This window comes from Gorilla gorilla, chromosome 16 (genome assembly GCF_029281585.2).
Source record: "Gorilla gorilla gorilla isolate KB3781 chromosome 16, NHGRI_mGorGor1-v2.1_pri, whole genome shotgun sequence".
NCBI lineage: Eukaryota > Metazoa > Chordata > Mammalia > Primates > Hominidae > Gorilla > Gorilla gorilla.
In genome coordinates this window covers 18,231,312-18,248,669 of record NC_073240.2, presented here as the reverse complement: position 1 = coordinate 18,248,669, position 17,358 = coordinate 18,231,312, and the positions used below count along the sequence as shown (strand labels likewise).

General features: G+C 39.8%; 1 pseudogene; it reads left to right on the top strand.

Annotated features, from left to right (window-relative positions):
- LOC129526948 (protein FRG1-like) overlaps positions 1-12,340 on the top strand; it is a 37,294-nt pseudogene extending 24,954 nt beyond the window's left edge.
- The last annotated feature ends 5,018 nt before the right edge of the window (positions 12,341-17,358 follow it).

The window sequence follows — 17,358 nt, the reverse complement described above, 5'->3', positions numbered from 1 at the left end:
CCAGCCTGGGTGATGGAGCACGACCCTAACTCCAAATAATAATAATAATTACAAAAAGGAAAGACCTAGAACACCAGGTTAGGGTTAAGTATTCTAAAATTCAGCTGACTTACTCTGTTCTCTATAAAACAGGTTGCCACAGAAAATATAGCATGCCCAGTTAATTTGAAATTTCAGATAAACAAATACTTTTTTCAGTGTAAGTATATCCCATACAATATTTGGGACATGCTTATACTAAAATATTATTCCTTATTTTTCTGAAATTGAAATTTAACTGGGTATTACATAATTAGAGCAGCCTGACCATAAAAGATATGTAGGCTGAGCAAAATTCTACTTTAAACTTGAAGCTTTATAATAAATGCATTATTAATCAAGAACTATTATTTACTGAGACCTGTGTAGATCCCCATATTTATCTTCTTAAATGTGGAACTAGGAAAGCTACATAAAGAACATTTATAGAAATAAATGACTGTTCTATAGCTGAAAGGAAAACTCTAGCTTTTATTTTTCTCCCCATACTTAAGCTTTATTCTACGTTCGTATAAACAATAAAATTACAGCTCAACTTTGGAAGCACATATCATAATATAAAAATAAAGCAAAGATCCCAGAAACATTTAACAGGCAACAAATCTTTCACGTCATCTTACTATAGCTACTAAACATATAATAACTTAGAATGATCCATTAATTATAAGTAAAGAATAAATTCTTTTACAAAACATAAATATTAATATTATTGACCATCATAAGAGCAAATATTTTAAGTAAAACACCATGAATACTTTACAGAAAGGAGCGAGTTGCAGATACAGTCATCCTTGGATTTCTTTCAACACCAGTCTTTCTTCCCTTTTGACCTGAACTGGGAGTTGAATATTTCCTCTCTGCCCTCTGACCCTCTAGTCTCTGAAGCATCTTTTGTACTAGAGGTATGTGCAGAGACTTCCTGGAAATTTGGATTTGTAAATTGTGCTGTTGTATCTTCTAGGCACTGCAGTGATGCAGATATAGAGCTGTTGCTCTTGCTTGTATAAGTGTAACATTTTGATTCAAAAAAGGAAGTAAAAGGAAGACAGTTGATTACATTTGGCTACTGACATTAATAATAATAAATAATAATTGTACTTGTAATATAAACATCTGAAAGTTTTAGTTCTAAGAATGGCTGTCCACATAAGAAAATTATGTAAAAATTATTAATGTCTATTATAATTTCTTTAACCAAAGAAAAAGTATAATTTAAAGATGGCTCTTTAAGGATCAAATTGCAGCAATTGGTAAAAGTAGATACTAGTCGTATTTATTAAGTGACACACAGTGATACTGAAGGCACTTATTTCTCAAGAAACATCATTTTTTCCAAAAAGAACACACTACATCCTAAACATGAAATGAAAATAAGCTTTAATTTTCACCACAGGAGGGCGACAATCAGAGAACTGAAGTGGTACAGATCCATTAGAGGACCATATCCATGAGTCTATCAGTCTCTACTGTAGGACAGAGCAAGAATTTTTAAAGAATCTCAGTGAAGGCTCCTTTTCAAAAAAATACAAAGATTAAAGCCTTTGAAACGAAAATTATTGTTTCCACTTCTTACATTGAGGACAAAGTTATATTGCAAAGTTAAGATTTTTATAACTATCCCTAAAATTGATTCTCAGTGACTCCCTTGATCTACATATGTTAAGGAAAAAGGCAAGATGAAGATGTGTTAAATATTTTCCAGTTTTTAATAATCAGTTTTAATATAAGGTATGCCCAAATAATGGTTAATTAAATGGCAATGAAAGTATGTTATAGCAGATGCTCACTCATCAACATGCCTTGAAATTAAAGATTTATAAGGTGCATAAGGGCAAAGTTTTTGATGTTGCCATTACATTCACAAAAGTATCTGAGGCACGTACAGCATGAAGTTCACTAAGAGCTTGCAACATAACCAGAACTAAATTTTGTTGAATAAATACATGAATACTTTTGTATAGCATCTGTTCAAAATCTCTGATGTAAAAATGAAAATAATCTGAAAATATGCAAAACTGAAATTTCCCACATACGGCTGCCAATTCGTACAAACAATAAGATGAATTTCAAAATAAGAACATGACAATAAAATCAAGTTTCAAAATGCCTGGCCTTTTTTTTTAGCAAAACCCATGTTCAAAAAAAGGAATAAGACATCAAATGTTTTGAGAACCAAAATTTTATTGCTGCTTTTCTAACACCCTGTTGTTAACCTGAGCCCCCATCCTCTTACTGTCAATAACAGACTTTCATCATCAAATACAAGAAACAGGCAGGGCACGGTGGCTCACACCTGTAATCCCAGCACTTTGGGAGGCTGAGGCGGGTGGATCACATGAGGTCAGGAGTTTGAGACAAGCCTGGCCCACATGGTGAAACCTCATCTCTACTAAAAATACAAAAATTATCTGGGTGTGGTGGCAGGCGCCTGTAATCCCAGCTAATCAGGAGGCTGAGGCAGGAGAATCGCTTGAACCTGGGAGGTGGAGGGTGCAGTGAACTGAGATCAAGCAACTGTACTCCAGCCTGGGCGACAGAGCAAGACTCTGCCTTAAAAAAAATAAATACACAACATAACAATCTCTGGGACACATTCAAAGCAGTGTGTAGAGGGAAATTTATAGCACTAAATGCCCACAAGAGAAAGCAAGAAAGATCCAAAATTGACAACCTAACATCACAATTAAAAGAACTAGAAAAGCAAGAGCAAACCTATTCAAAATCTAGCAGAAGGCAAGAAATAACTAATATCAGAGAAGAACTGAAGGAAATAGAGATACAAAAAACCCTTCAAAAAATTAATGAATCCAGGAGCTGGTTTTTTGAAAAGATCAACAAAATCGATAGACCACTAGCAAGACTAATAAAGAAGAAAAGAGAGAAGAATCAAATAGGTGCAACAAAAAATGATAAAGGGGATATCACCACCGATCCCACAGAAATACAAACTACCATCAGAGAATACTACAAACACCTCTAGGCAAATAAACTAGATAATCTAGAAGAAATGGATAAATTCCTCGACACATACACTCTCCCAAGACTAAACCAGGAAGAAGTTGAATCTCTGAATAGACCAATAACAGGAGCTGAAATTGTGGCAATAATCAATAGCTTACCATCCAAAAAAAGTCCAGGACCAGATGGATTCACAGCCGAATTCTACCAGAGGTACAAGGAGGAGATGGTACCATTCCTTCTGAAACTATTCCATTCAATAGAAAAAGAGGGAATCCTCCCTAACTCATTTTATGAGGCCAGCATTATCCTGATAACAAAGCCTGGCAGAGACACAACTAAAAAAGAGAATTTTAGACCAATATCCTTGATGAACATTGATGCAAAAATCCTCAATAAAATACTGGCAAAACAAATCCAGCAGCACATCAAAAAGCTTATCCACCATGATCAAGTGGGCTTCATCCCTGAGATGCAAGGCTGGTTCAACGTACGCAAATCAATAAATGTAATCCAGCATATAAACAGAACCAAAGACAAAAACCACATGATTATCTCAACAGATGCAGAAAAGGCGTTTGACAAAATTCAACAACACTTCGTGCTAAAAACTCTCAATAAATTAGGTATTGATAGGACATATCTCATAATAATAAGAGCTATCTATGACAAACCCACAGCCAGTATCATACTGAATAGACAAAAACTGGAAGCATTCCCTTTGAAAACTGGTACAAGGCAGGGATTCCCTCTCTCACCACTCCTATTCAACATAGTGTTGGAAGTTCTGGCCAGGGCAATCAGGAAGGAGAAGGGAATAAAAGGTATTCAATTAGGAAAAGAGGAAGTCAAATTGTCCCTGTTTGCAGATGACATGATTGTATATCTAGAAAGCCCCATTGTCTCAGCCCAAAATCTCCTTAAGCTGATAAGCAACTTCAGCAAAGTCTCAGGATACAAAATCAGTGTACAAAAATCACAAGCATTCTTATACACCAATAACAGACAAACAGAGAGCCAAATCATGAGGGAACTCCCATTCACAATTGCTTCAAAGAGAATAAAATACCTAGGAATCCAACTCACAAGGGATGTGAAGGACCTCTTCAAGGAGAACTACAAACCATTGCTCAATGAAATAAAAGAGGATACAAACAAATGGAAAAACATTCCTTGCTCATGGGTAGGAAGAATCAATATCATGAAAATGACCATACTGCCCAAGGTAATTTATAGATTCAATGCCATCCCCATCAAGATACCAATGACTTTCTTCACAGAATTGGAAAAAACTAGTTTAAAGGTCATGTGGAACCAAAAAAGATCCCGCATCACCAAGTCAATCCTAAGCCAAAAGAACAAAGCCGGAGGCATCACACTGCCTGACTTCAAACTATACTCCAAGGCTACAGTAACCAAAACAGCATGGTACTGGTACCAAAACAGAGACATAGATCAGTGGAACAGAACAGAGCCCTCAGAAATAATGCCACTTACCTACAACCATCTGATCTTTGACAGACATGACAAAACCAAGCAATGGGGAAAGGATTCCCTATTTAATAAATGGTCCTGGGAAAACTGGCTAGCCATATGTAGAAAGCTGAAACTGGATCCCTTCCTTCCACTTTATACAAAAATTAATTCAAGATGGATTAAAGACTTACATGTTAGACCTAAAACCATAAAAGCCCTAGAAGAAAACCTACGCAATACCATTCAAGACATAGGCATGGGCAAGGACTTCATGTCTAAAACACCAAAAGCAATGGCAACAAAAGCCAAAATTGACAAATGGGATCTAATTAAACTAAAGAGCTTCTGCATAGCAAAAGAAACTACCATCAGAGTGAACAGGCAACCTGCAGAATGGGAGAAAATTTTTGCAACCTACTCATGTGACAAAGCGCTAATATCCAGAATCTACAATGAACTCAGACAAATTGACAACAAAACAATGCAAAACAAAAAAAAATCAAAAAGTGAGCAAAGGATATGAACAGACACTTCTCAAGACATTTATGCAGCCAAAAAACACATGAAAAAATGCTCATCATCACTGGCCATCAGAGAAATGCAAATCAAAACCACAATGAGATATCATCTCACACCGGTTAAAATGGCGGTCATTAAAAAGTCAGGAAACAACAGGTGCTGGAGAGGATGTGGAGAAATAGGAACACTTTTACACTGTTGGTGGGACTGTAAACTAGTTCAACCATTGTGGAAGTCAGTGTGGTGATTCGTCAGGGATCTAGAACTAGAAATAACATTTGACCCAGCCATCCCATTACTGGGTATATACCCAAAGGACTATAAATCATGCTGCTATAAAGACACATGCACACATATGTTTATTGTGCACTATTCACAATAGCAAAGACTTGGAACCAACACAAATTTCCAACAATGATAGACTGGATTAAGAAAATGTGGCACATATACACCATGGAATACTATGCAGCCATAAAAAATGATGAGTTCCTGTCCTTTGTAGGGACATGGATGAAGCTGGAAACCATCATTCTCAGCAAACCATCACAAGGACAAAAAACAAAACACCGCATTTTGTCACTCATAGGTGGGAATTGAACAATGACAACACATAGACAAAGGAAGGGGAACATCACTCTCTCGGGACTGTTGTGGGGTGGGGTGAGGGGAGAGGGATAGCATTAGGAGATATACCTAATGCTAAATGACGAGTTAATGGGTGCAGGACACCAGCATGGCACATGTATACATATGTAATAAACCTGCACGTTTTGCACATGTACCCTAAAACTTAAACTATAATAAAAAATATAAAAAGTCAAGAAACAATAGATGCTGGCAAGGCTGTGGAGAAATAAACACTTTTACACTGTTGGTAGGAATGTTAATTAGTTCAATCATTGTGGAAGACAGTTTGGCAATTCTGCAAGGATCTAGAACCAGAAATACCATTTGACCCAGAAATCCCATTACTGGGTATATAGCCAAAGGACTATAAATCATTCTATTATAAAGATGCATGCACGCGTATGTTTATAGCGGCACTATTCCCATTAGGAAAAACACGGAATCAATCCAAATACCCATCAGTGATAGACTGGATAAAGAAAATGTGGTACATACACGCCACGCAATACTGTGCAGCCATAAAAAGGAATGAGATCATGCCTTTTGCAGGGTCATGAATGAATCTGGAAGCCATCATCTTCAGCAAACTAATACAGGAACAGAAGACCAAACACATGTTCTCACTCATAAGTGGGAGCTGAATAATGAGAACACCTGGACACAGGGAGGGGAAGAACACACACTGGGGCCTGTCAGTGGGGAAGGGGAGGGAGAGCATCAGGATAAATAGCTAACGCATGTGGGGCTTAATACCTAGGCACCTAGGCGGTGGGTTGATAGGTACAGCAAATCATCATAGTGCACGTTTACCTACGTAACAAACCTGCATCTCCTGCACATGTATCCTGGAACTTAAAATAAAATTTAAAAAAATAAAAAGAAAACAGAAGAGTACTGAAAATTGGCTCACAGTTCCACAGCCTGTACAGCAAGCATGATGCTGACATCTGCTCAGCTTCTGGGGAGGCCTCAGGAAACTTAACAATCATGGTGGAAGGGAAAGCAAGAGCAGGAGGAAGAGAGAGAGGGGGAAGGTCCTACACACTTTAAACAACAAGATCTCATGGGAACACTATCACAAGAGCAGCGCTAGGGGGATTATGCTTATCCATTAGAAACTGCTCCCATGGACCAGCCATCTTCCAGCAGGCCCCATCTCCAACACTGGGGATTACATTTCTATAGAAGTTTCCAATAATTTTGGAACACATACTAATAACATATTTATAAAAATACAGTCCAAAGTAGAACAAACACCATTCACTCTTCCATTTGAAAGTTTTCCCTCTATTCTAATATCACAATCTCCAGCGTCATTAATCAGAATCCTGCATTTAAGGGCATCTATTAAATTTTATAGCTGATTATAAAACCATCATTTAAAGAGGACCAAAATGAGACAACAATTGTCTGTGGATGATAAAAACATTAAGGCAGCCACAGTTAAACACACGAACAACAGCCTTTAAAGTAGAATTTGCTGTAGAGCCTATTATGAGGGAGATATTTTTAGTTATTACCTCTTTTATTCTAAACCATGGAAAAAGGAACTATCAAATTAAGTCCTTCTAGAAGAGTGAAGGGCTCCTGGCAATGTTTTCTTCAATCCATGATGTGAGATAAAGGGAGTTTTGACTGATTATGAGGCAATGTATATACCACTAAAGTTTCAACACCCTAAAAGGGAAAAAAGGAGGGGAGAGAAGTCCTGGAAGAACCAGATGGAGCCGTAGCAGATGATTTCAATCCACTGACCCCTGAATTGTGGGCTGGTTGTGCTGCATCGCTCTGTGACTTATGGTTCTGCCGCAACAAAGATCTAATTCCCAGGGTTATAGGAAAAGACACCTGCGGTACCCCTGAGGCACAGAGAAGGGATAAATCCAAACAAGACTTAAGTCTAGGGTTCTTAAACCACACAATCTGCTCACAAGGAGGACCTTAACTCTGAAGACACTGATTTGGGGCTGTTTCAAAGAAAGAAATTATAAATATGAGTGGGAAAGAGAACAACCTTCCCTATATCCAGCGGCAAAAAAATGAGGGAAAGGGAAGGAAGGAAGGAGGGAAGGAAGGAGAGAGGGAAGGAAGGAAGTAGGGAGGGAGGTAGGGATGGAAGGAAGTAAGGAAGGAGAGAGGGAAGGAAGGAATGAAGAAAGGAAGGAGAGAGGAAAGGAGGGCAGGAAGGAAGGAAAGAAGGAAGAGGGAAGGAAGGAGGGAGGGAGGGAAGGAAGGAAGGAGAGAGGGAAGGAAGGAGAGAGGGAAGGCAGGAGAGAGGGAAGGAAGGAGGGAAGGAAGAAAGGAAGGAAGGAAAGGGAAGGAGAAGGAAGGCAGGAAGGAAGGAAGGAAGGAAAGAGGGAAGGAAGGAAGGAAAGATGCAAAGAAGGAAGGAAGGAAGGAAGGGAAGGAACTTGGATATGCAGAAAAACAAAATTTAAATTAAAACGGAAGTTTATCATCTGGCCTAATTGGAAATGTACTATTTTCTAAAACAATTTATACAGTCCAAAGATAAAAGTGTGCTGATTGGTATTTGTAACTCTCCAGCATATATTCTGAATCAATTTTAACATCTGCTGAAATCTACCAATTGGCATACCTTCACAAACTTAATCAATACTGGAGCTCAAACTTTGTTATACCTGAGATTTCACTAAATTTAAACATTGCATCCCCTAATCCTAGCAGAGTAACTGCATATAGAATAGAGGACACATAGTTATGCCTCACATTTTTTACCTTGACTAAATTTCCCGTAGTCGTAGAAGCCTTTGTCCATAGGGGACCTGGATGCTCTGACCTAATGAGTAACAAATTGATATTAAATCATTTGCACTTACACATTGACTTCACCAAATGTAACCTTACAGAACTCCCTCTCCTGTTTTTTTTTAAATTTCATTTATTTTTAATTTTTCATTTTTTTAGAGATGAGGTTTTGCTCCATTACCCCGGCTGAATGAAGTGTGGTGGCACAATCATAGCTCACTGCTGCCTTGAACTCCTGGGCTCAAGCAATCCTCCCATTTTAGCCTTCTAAGTAGCTGGGATTACAGGCATGCACCAACATTGCCAATTAAAAACAATTATAGAAGTGGAGTCTTGCTATGTTGCTTAGGCTGGTCTCTAACTTCTGGCCTCAAGCAATCCTCCTGCCTCGGCCTACCAAAGTCCTGGGATTACAGGTGTGGACCATCGTGTCCAGCCTCCCCATCTTGATAAATTAGCAAATATGGTCCAACATAAATTACAACATGACTTCAGATAAATAAAACTTATTATATAAGACCTAATTAATTAGTGAAGGGGTGATAATTCTCATTGCTTCAACGTTTAGCAGTAGAATTTGGCCTGTTCTTAAACCTGCAAATAATAAATGGTGTTTCACAGTGGATTGCTGTAATGTGACTGCAGTGCTCCCATCCATTAAGGCCCTCGTACCCAATGCCTAATATTGTGGTTAATTTTTTTTTATTTCAACAGGTTTTTGGGGAATATGATGGGTTTTTTTTTATTTCAATAGGTTTTTGGGAAACAGGTGGTGTTTGGTTACAGGAATAAGTTCTTTAGTGGCGATTTCTGAGATTTGTGGTGCACGCATCACCCAAGCAGTGTACACTGTACCCGTTGTGTAGTGTTTTATCCCTCACCGCACCCACCCCACCACTCCCAGCCTTTCCCTGAGTCCCCGAAGACCATTGTATCATTCTTATGCTTTTGCATCCTCATAGCTTAGCTCTCACTTATGAATGAGAACATACAATGTTTGGTTTTCCATTCCTAAGTTGCTTCACTTAGAATAATGGTGTCCAGTTTCATCCAGGTTGTTATGAATGCATTATTTCATTCCATCTTATGGCTGAGTAGTATTCCATGTGGTAAATATTTATACCACATTTTATTTATCCACTTACTGATTGATGGGCATTTAGGCTGGTTTCAAATTCTTCCAATTGCATATTGTGCTGCTATAAACATGCGTGTGCAAGTATCTTTTTCATATAATGACTTATTTTCCTCTGAGTAGATACCCAGGAGTGGAATTACTGGATCAAATGATAGATCTGTTTTTAGTTCTTTGGAAATCTCCTCACTGTTTTCCATAGCTGTTGTACTAGCTTACATTCCCTCCAAAAAGTGTAAAAGTGTTCCCTTTTTACCACATCCACGCCAACATCTATTAGTTTTTGATTTTTTGATTATGACCATTCTTGCAGGAGTGACGGGGTATCATATTGTATTGTGGTTTTGATTTGCATTTCCCAGATAATTAGTTATGTTGAGCATTTTTTCATGTGTTTGTTGGCCAGTTGCTTATCTTCTTTTGAGAATTGTCTGTTCATGTCCTTAGCCCACTTTTTGATGGGATGTTTTTCTTGCTGGTTTGTTTGAGTTCCTTGCAGATTCTGGGTATTAGTCCTTTAATCAGAAGTACAGATTGCAAAGATTTTCTCCCACTCTGTAGGTTATCTGTTTACTCTGCTGATTATTTCTCTTACTGCGCAGAAGCCTTTGAGTTTAATTAAGTCTCATCTATTTATCTTTGTTTTAGTTGCTTTTGCTTTTTGGGTTATTGGTCATGAAGTCTTTGCCTAAGCCAATGTCTAGAAGGCTTTTTCCTATGTTGTCTTCTAGAATTTTTATGGTTTCAGATATTAGATTTAAGTCCTTGATCCATCTTGAGTTGATTTTTGAATAGGGTGAGAAATGAGCATCCACTTTCATTCTTCTATGCGTGGCTTGCTATTTATCTCAGCACTATTTGTTGAATAGGGTATTCTTTCTCTGCTTTATGTTTTTGTTTGTTTTGTTGAAGATTAGATGACTGTAAGTATTTGGCTTTATTTCTTGGTTCTCTATTATGTTCCATTGATCTATATGGCTATTTTTATACCAGTAACATGCTGTTTTGGTGACTATGGCCTTCTAGTACAGTTTGAAGTCGGCTTCTAGATTTGTTCTTTTTGCTTAGTCTTGTTTTGGCTATACAGACTCTTTTTTGGTTCTAGGCTTTTATTACCTTAAGGTATGTCCCTTCTATATCTTTCTTAGTTCCATGTGAATTTTTGTAGTTCTGTGAAGACTGATGTTGGTACTTTAATGGGGATTGCATTGAGTTTGTAGATTGCTTTTGGCAGTATGGTATTTTCACAATATTGATTTTACCCATCCGTGAGCATGGGATATGTTTCCATTTGTTTGTATCTATGATTTCTATCAGCAGTGTTTTATAGTTTTCCTTGTAGAGGTCTTTTGTCTCTTTGGTTAAGTATTCCAGATATAATTAAGATTTTGTCTGCAAAGATTGCATGCAATTGACAATTATAGGAATATACTATTATAATTATAGGAATTATAATATTCCTAAGGTTTTTATTGCAGCTATTGTAAAAGGGGGCGAGTTTTTTATATAATTCTCAGCTCGTTCACTATTACTGTATAGCAGAGCCACTGACTTGTGTACATTAATTTTGTATCCTGAAACTTTGCTGAATTCATTTACCAGTTCTAGTAGCTTTTGGGATGAGTCTTTAGGGTTTTTTAGGTATACGATCGTGTCATCAGCAAAGAGTGACAGTTCGATTTCCTCTTTACCGATTTGGATGCCCTTTATTTCTCTTATCTGATTGTTCTGGCGAGGACTTCTAGTACTGTGTTGAATAGAAGTGGTGAAAGTTGGCATCATTGTCTTGTTCCAGTCTCAGGGGGAATGCTTTCAACTTTTCCCCATTCCATATAATGTTGGCTGTGTTTGTCATATATGGCTTTTATTACCTTAAGGTATGTCCCTTCGATGTTGATTTTGCTGAGGGTTTTAGTCACAAAGGGATTCTGGATTTTGCCAAATGTTTTTTCTATGTCAATTTTGCTGAGGGTTTTAGGCATAAAGGGATGCTGGATTTTGTCAAATCCTTTTTCTGCATGTATTGAGATGATCATGTGATTTTTGTTTTTAATTCTGTTTATATGGTGTATCACATTTATTGACTTGCAGATATTTAACCATCCTGCATCCCTGATTTGTCTTCAGATCGTATATATCTTTCGCCTTATGATGGTTAATTTTATTTGCCAAGTTGGGTTGCCTAGATATTTGGTTAAACACTCTGGATGTGTCTGTGAGGGTGTTCCTTGATGAGACGAACATTTGAATATGTAGACTTAGTAAAGTGCTAGCCCTCCCCAGTGTGAGTGGGCCTCATCCAATCCATTAAAACCCAAATAAAACACAAGGGTAGAGGAAGAGAGAATTCACTCTCTGATGATTTCAGAGCTGAGATGTAGATCTTCTCTCGCCTTTGAAGTCAGACGTGGACTGTAACTTACGCCATCAGCTTTCCTGGTTCTCAGGACTTTAGGCTTGGACTGGAACTCCAACATTGGCAGTCCTGGGTCTCCAGCTTGCTGAATGGAGGTCCTGGGACTTCTTAGCCTTCATAACCACATGAGCCAATTCCTTACAATAAACCTATATATATTCATGCAACTGATAAATATTTTGTTGTTACAGATTTGGCTACCATGTTCTTTTTGTGCCTATTTTAACAGAGTCTCAGTCATAGCCTGCCTTCATCTCTGAAGGGACCAGGCGACCCACCGAGTGCCTTGGCAGCCTTGTTATTGCATGCAATCTTCACAGACAAGATCTCACTGCAACCAGCTTTCTACAGGAGCACAAGTGTGACATTATACTGATGACATCATTCTCAGAGAAAATTCATTTTATGCAATAAGGACACACAGATACAAGGAGGCTTACACAAAGGGAATGGATCTTTCCCCAACACAGCAGTGCAAGGCCCTGCCACTTTGCTTCAATTCCTGAAAATTCCTTGGTAAACATGGGGCTGCTCTATTCCTGACACTTTCAAGAAATAGTTATTGATCCTCTCAGCATCCACAATGTTAGTACAAGCCCAACATTCTTTAATTTGTGTTTTGTTTTTTGGAGGCACAGTCTTGCTCTGTCACCCAGGCTGGTATGAAGTGGCACGATTTCAGCTCACTGCAGCCTCGACCTCCTGAGCTCTAACAATTCTCCCATCTCGGCCTTCCAAGTAGCTAGGACTGCAGGTGTGTGACACCACACTCAGCTAATTTTGTTTATTTTTTTGTAGAGAAAAGGTCTCGCTATGTTACCCAGACTGGTCTCAAACTCCTGGGCTGAAGCGATCCTCTTACCTCGGCCTCCCAAAGTTCTGGGACTACAGGTGTCAGCCACTGTTCCCAGCCCTTTAATTCTTTACTTGGGGTTCAGGTGACAACATATTTCTTATTTACAAATCTTACTTAATCTCACTGATGCTGTCTGTCATTGGCTAACTGACCCACCTTGAATGAAGCCTCCTCCAACAAGTCTGGAATCTGTCCGAATCTAAATTAACAGGTGCTCCTATGAATTCCCTCAGAGAATACACTGTGGATGCTTTAGCAACCTCTTCCCATGCCTCCTGAAGTATCTGGATTGCATATGGTGGCCATAAGTAGTCCATGGGCTTCTGATGTAAAAAACAAACCTTCCCCTTTTCACTGTGTTCTGTACAGCATCAGGGCAGTGATTGCTGACCACATACTGGACCCTCTGGAAACAGAGGGCTCTGCATCCATGTCCACGAGCCTTCATGCCCATCTGGCCATCAGGCCTTGGGAAGCAGCACCCCACAGCCTTGGCACAGCTGCAGAGACCTCCTTGCCTCAGGATGGAGTCAAACCTGGACCCCCTGCCATTCTCATCTGCAGGAAACACTGGCCTCCTTCATCCTCAGGCTGTGTTGCTGGAAGCCACCCATCTCCGAGGCCCCTTGGGATTGACTGAGTGACCAGCAGTGAAGTTCATCCACCTTCTGAATGGATGCCATCATCTGACGTGATGGAGCTCAGTGGGTTGTTGCTGCTGTCTTCCCTCCCTTAGCCAGGATGTCCCTGATAAAGGATGACACCCAAGCCTCAGCACGACTGGCCAAACTTGAGGTGGTCATCTCAGCACTGATGCTGGGCCAACAATTAGCCCCATTTGTACATTTTTACAAATTTTTGGCAATTGCCAAGAATTATCCACCTTCCATCCCCATTGAATTAAAGAAACTTCTTGCCTCATGGATACTCAGAATACAATCAAGGTAACAGATGCCTTTTTTATAACGAAGGACACAGTATGGATCTCACAGGGACACTCCTTATCCCCTGCAGAGTTCCTGACACTACTGATGGTGACCAAGGCAACATTTCATCAGAAAACACAGTGCTAGGCTTGTGAAAGTGTCTAGTAGGGCTTCCACTGCCCCTATAGGCTGCAGGCAGCTGCTTTAGTTGAGAGATAGACTGAGCTCCTCAAAGAATTCCTATTTAAGTTACAAAGCAGCGAGTGGATGCCCTGCTGGGTTCTAGTGTTGCCACAGGCTTTGATTACTCTAAGTTCATGCTTCTTAGGAAAGTGCACTTTTTACACCAATGCTACACAGCTCCCTCAGTTGCCTTTACTGGACATCAAGGAGTTCACATTTTTGACAACCGTTCAGTCCTGGACTGTCCAAGGTGTGGAGCTAGCTCAGTACAGGAAGCTGCCTGCTGCGTGTGGATCAGTAATATCAGACTTGCCCAACAACTCACTGGAGACATGAAAACCAATGCATGGGGGATGCATGACGTCACCCAAATAATTATGAACACTCTTGTGCTGCCAGAGACCCCAGATCTCTAAACCAATGCATGGGGAATGCATGATATCACCCAAATATTTACAAACACGCTTATTCTGCCAGAGACCCCAGATCACTTTTCCTGCCTCCTGCTAAATAAATGGGGGCAGTAGCTTTGCATCGGCTTCCACATTACATTACTCATAACTGTGGCCTTCCTAATCTCTTATGTCCCTAAACACTTATTACAATGTCTCAGCAGCTTTCGCTCAGGCTCTCAAAATATTATTCATCACAAAAATAAATGTCTGATGTTAAAGCATCACGGGTCAATTGTATTGTGACACCTAAAATTTCATGCAGCACCCCACCATGTCCTCAGCCTAATGGCTTTCATGCCCTCACCAGACTGCAAAACTCTGAATTAGTCAAGCACATCCCTGAAGGGACGAGGGGTTACCCCACCCTCTGATTTCTACCAAGCCTTCCTCCCACACCATCTGTTCCAGAGAGCAACCCTGGGTAGACCTGCATAAATGCAGTGTCATCCCCCACTGGGCTGAGTATGTGTGACAAGTAAATTACTGGGAATTTCGTCTGCTCAGTGTTTGTTTTGTCTGCAGCCATTCCCAGAATTCTAGGGCAAGACTAGCTTCTTCACCAATGGGGTGAACAGGAAGGAACCCGAGTGGGAATCGCGTTTTTAAAAAAATCCCTTCCCACCCTCTTAATTACGTAATGCATGCATTTTTATAGCTTTTTTGCTCATTCCATTACCTGAGGTCAGCCACTGATATTTAACCCCTCCTTAGCCTCGGAGGAGGGCAGAGGAGCACTGGTCATATTGATTTCGCTAGCGGTGACATGATTTCCTCCTGTGCCACTCAAATTCTCTCCTTCTTTAACTTGATGCTCAGTAGGTTGTGTTTCTCTCGTCTTTGCAGATTGTTAGGAAGATGAGAATCAGCTTTCATTTTTGGTGTTGCCATAGAGAAGACTCCATGGTAATCTTTCTTTGCACAATCAACTTTTTCTTTTCCCCCAGAAATTGCAAATTCTTATGTGAGAGATAGCTTTCTGGAGTCTGCAAACATAGATTATCGTCTCTCTTTTGATGGTAAATTTCTTATATCCCCACCAACAATGAAATACTTACATATCATTTTGGCATGTCATATTGATTGCCAACTACACGTAAGAACATTCCTTGATTTTAAATCTAGACTAATTATGAAAATTAAGGTAGTCACAAAAAATTATTGTGTACAAATTTATAGACCTTAGGATTAAATGAGTTACTATTAACTAATATTTATTGTGCAGTCAGTGTATGGCAGAAGCTTACTATGTACTATTTCATTTTATACTTAAAACAATATTCTATGCAAAATGCTATAATTTCCCCATGCCTCCAATTTGGACATGATAAAACTGGGTCTCGTAAAGTTTTCAACCCAGAGTTCTCTGCATAGTAAGAAGTAGAAGTAAGTCTAAACCTAAGTCATCTGATTTCAGAGCCCATATAGTTAAATGCTCTAAATGCAGCTTCCCATGGTGATGGTGACTATGAGAGCCTGTCACATGATGTAGGACAGTGCTTCCCTGTAACGTGTGCAAGATTCCTGTGATGATGGTGACTGTGAGAGCCTGTGACATATGATGTAGGACAGTGCTTCCCTGTAACGTGTGCAAGATTCCCGTGATAATGGTGACTATGAGAGCCTGTCAGATACGATGCAGGACAGTTCTTTCCTGTAACATGCGCAAGATTCCCCTGATGATGGTGACTATGAGAGCCTGTCAGATACGATGTAGGACAATGCTTCCCTGTAACAGGCACAAGATTCCCATGATGATGGTGACGATGAGAGCCTGTCACATATGATGTTGGACAGTGCTTCCCTGTAACATGAGCAAGATTCCCATGACTATGGTCATGGGAATGGTGACTATGAGAGCCTGTCACATATGATGTAGGACAGTGCTTCTCTGTAACATGCGCGAGATTTCCGTGATGATGGTGACTATGAGAGCCTGTCACATATGATGTTCGACAGTGCTTCCCTGTAACATGCCCAAGATTCCTGTGATGATGGTGACTGTGAAAGCCTGTCACATATGATGTTGGACAGTGCTTCCCTGTAACATACACAAGATTCCCATGATGATGGTGACTATGAGAGCCTGTCAGATACTATGTAGGACAGTGCTTCCCTGTAACATGCACAAGATTTCCATGATGATGATGACTATTTGAGCCTTTCACATATGATGTAGGACAGTGTTTCCTTGTAACATGCACAAGATTGCCCTGATGATGGTGACTATGAGAGTCTATCACATATGATGTATGCCAGTGCTTCCCTGTAACATGTACAAGATTCCCGTGATGATGGTGACTATGAGAGCCTGTCACATATGATGTAGGACAGTGCTTCCTCTGTAACACGCACAGGATTCCCATGATGATTGTGACTATGAGAGCCTGTCTGATACAACGTAGGACAGTGCTTCCCTGTAACATGCACAAGATTCCCGTGATGATGGTGACTATGACAGCCTGTCACATATGATGTAGGACAGTGCTTCCCTGTAACATGCACAAGATTCACCCTGAAATCTTATTAAAATGCAAACTCATAGACCACACTTTGACTAGCTAAGACAAGAGCATTTAAATGGATGTCCAGGTGACAGTGCTAAGATCCTACTGTTCATGTGGGCACTGGCTCACCATATGAACAAAACTTAGGACCTCCAGTTCCTGCTGGAAAAGAAATACAGATATATAGGATGTGACTGTGCATATGGAATATCTGTTGTGTTCTCGACATTGTACTAGACACTAGAGATAAAAATTCAAATATCCCTTGCCTCTTTCTGAAAGGAGCTTCCTACACAGTGGCTTCTGACTGCAGCGTATATTTTCTCTTCTGTCCTGGGTGGGTGAGCCCTATCTCAATGTTGGTAACTGAACACTGCCCAGTGGGTTTGACGGGGGAGATCATAGCTGGCTGCGCTCCCACATAGCTATGACCATAGCATATCTCGTGATGCCATTTCCCCCTTGTCAAAAGGCTCCCTCCAGTATCATACACAC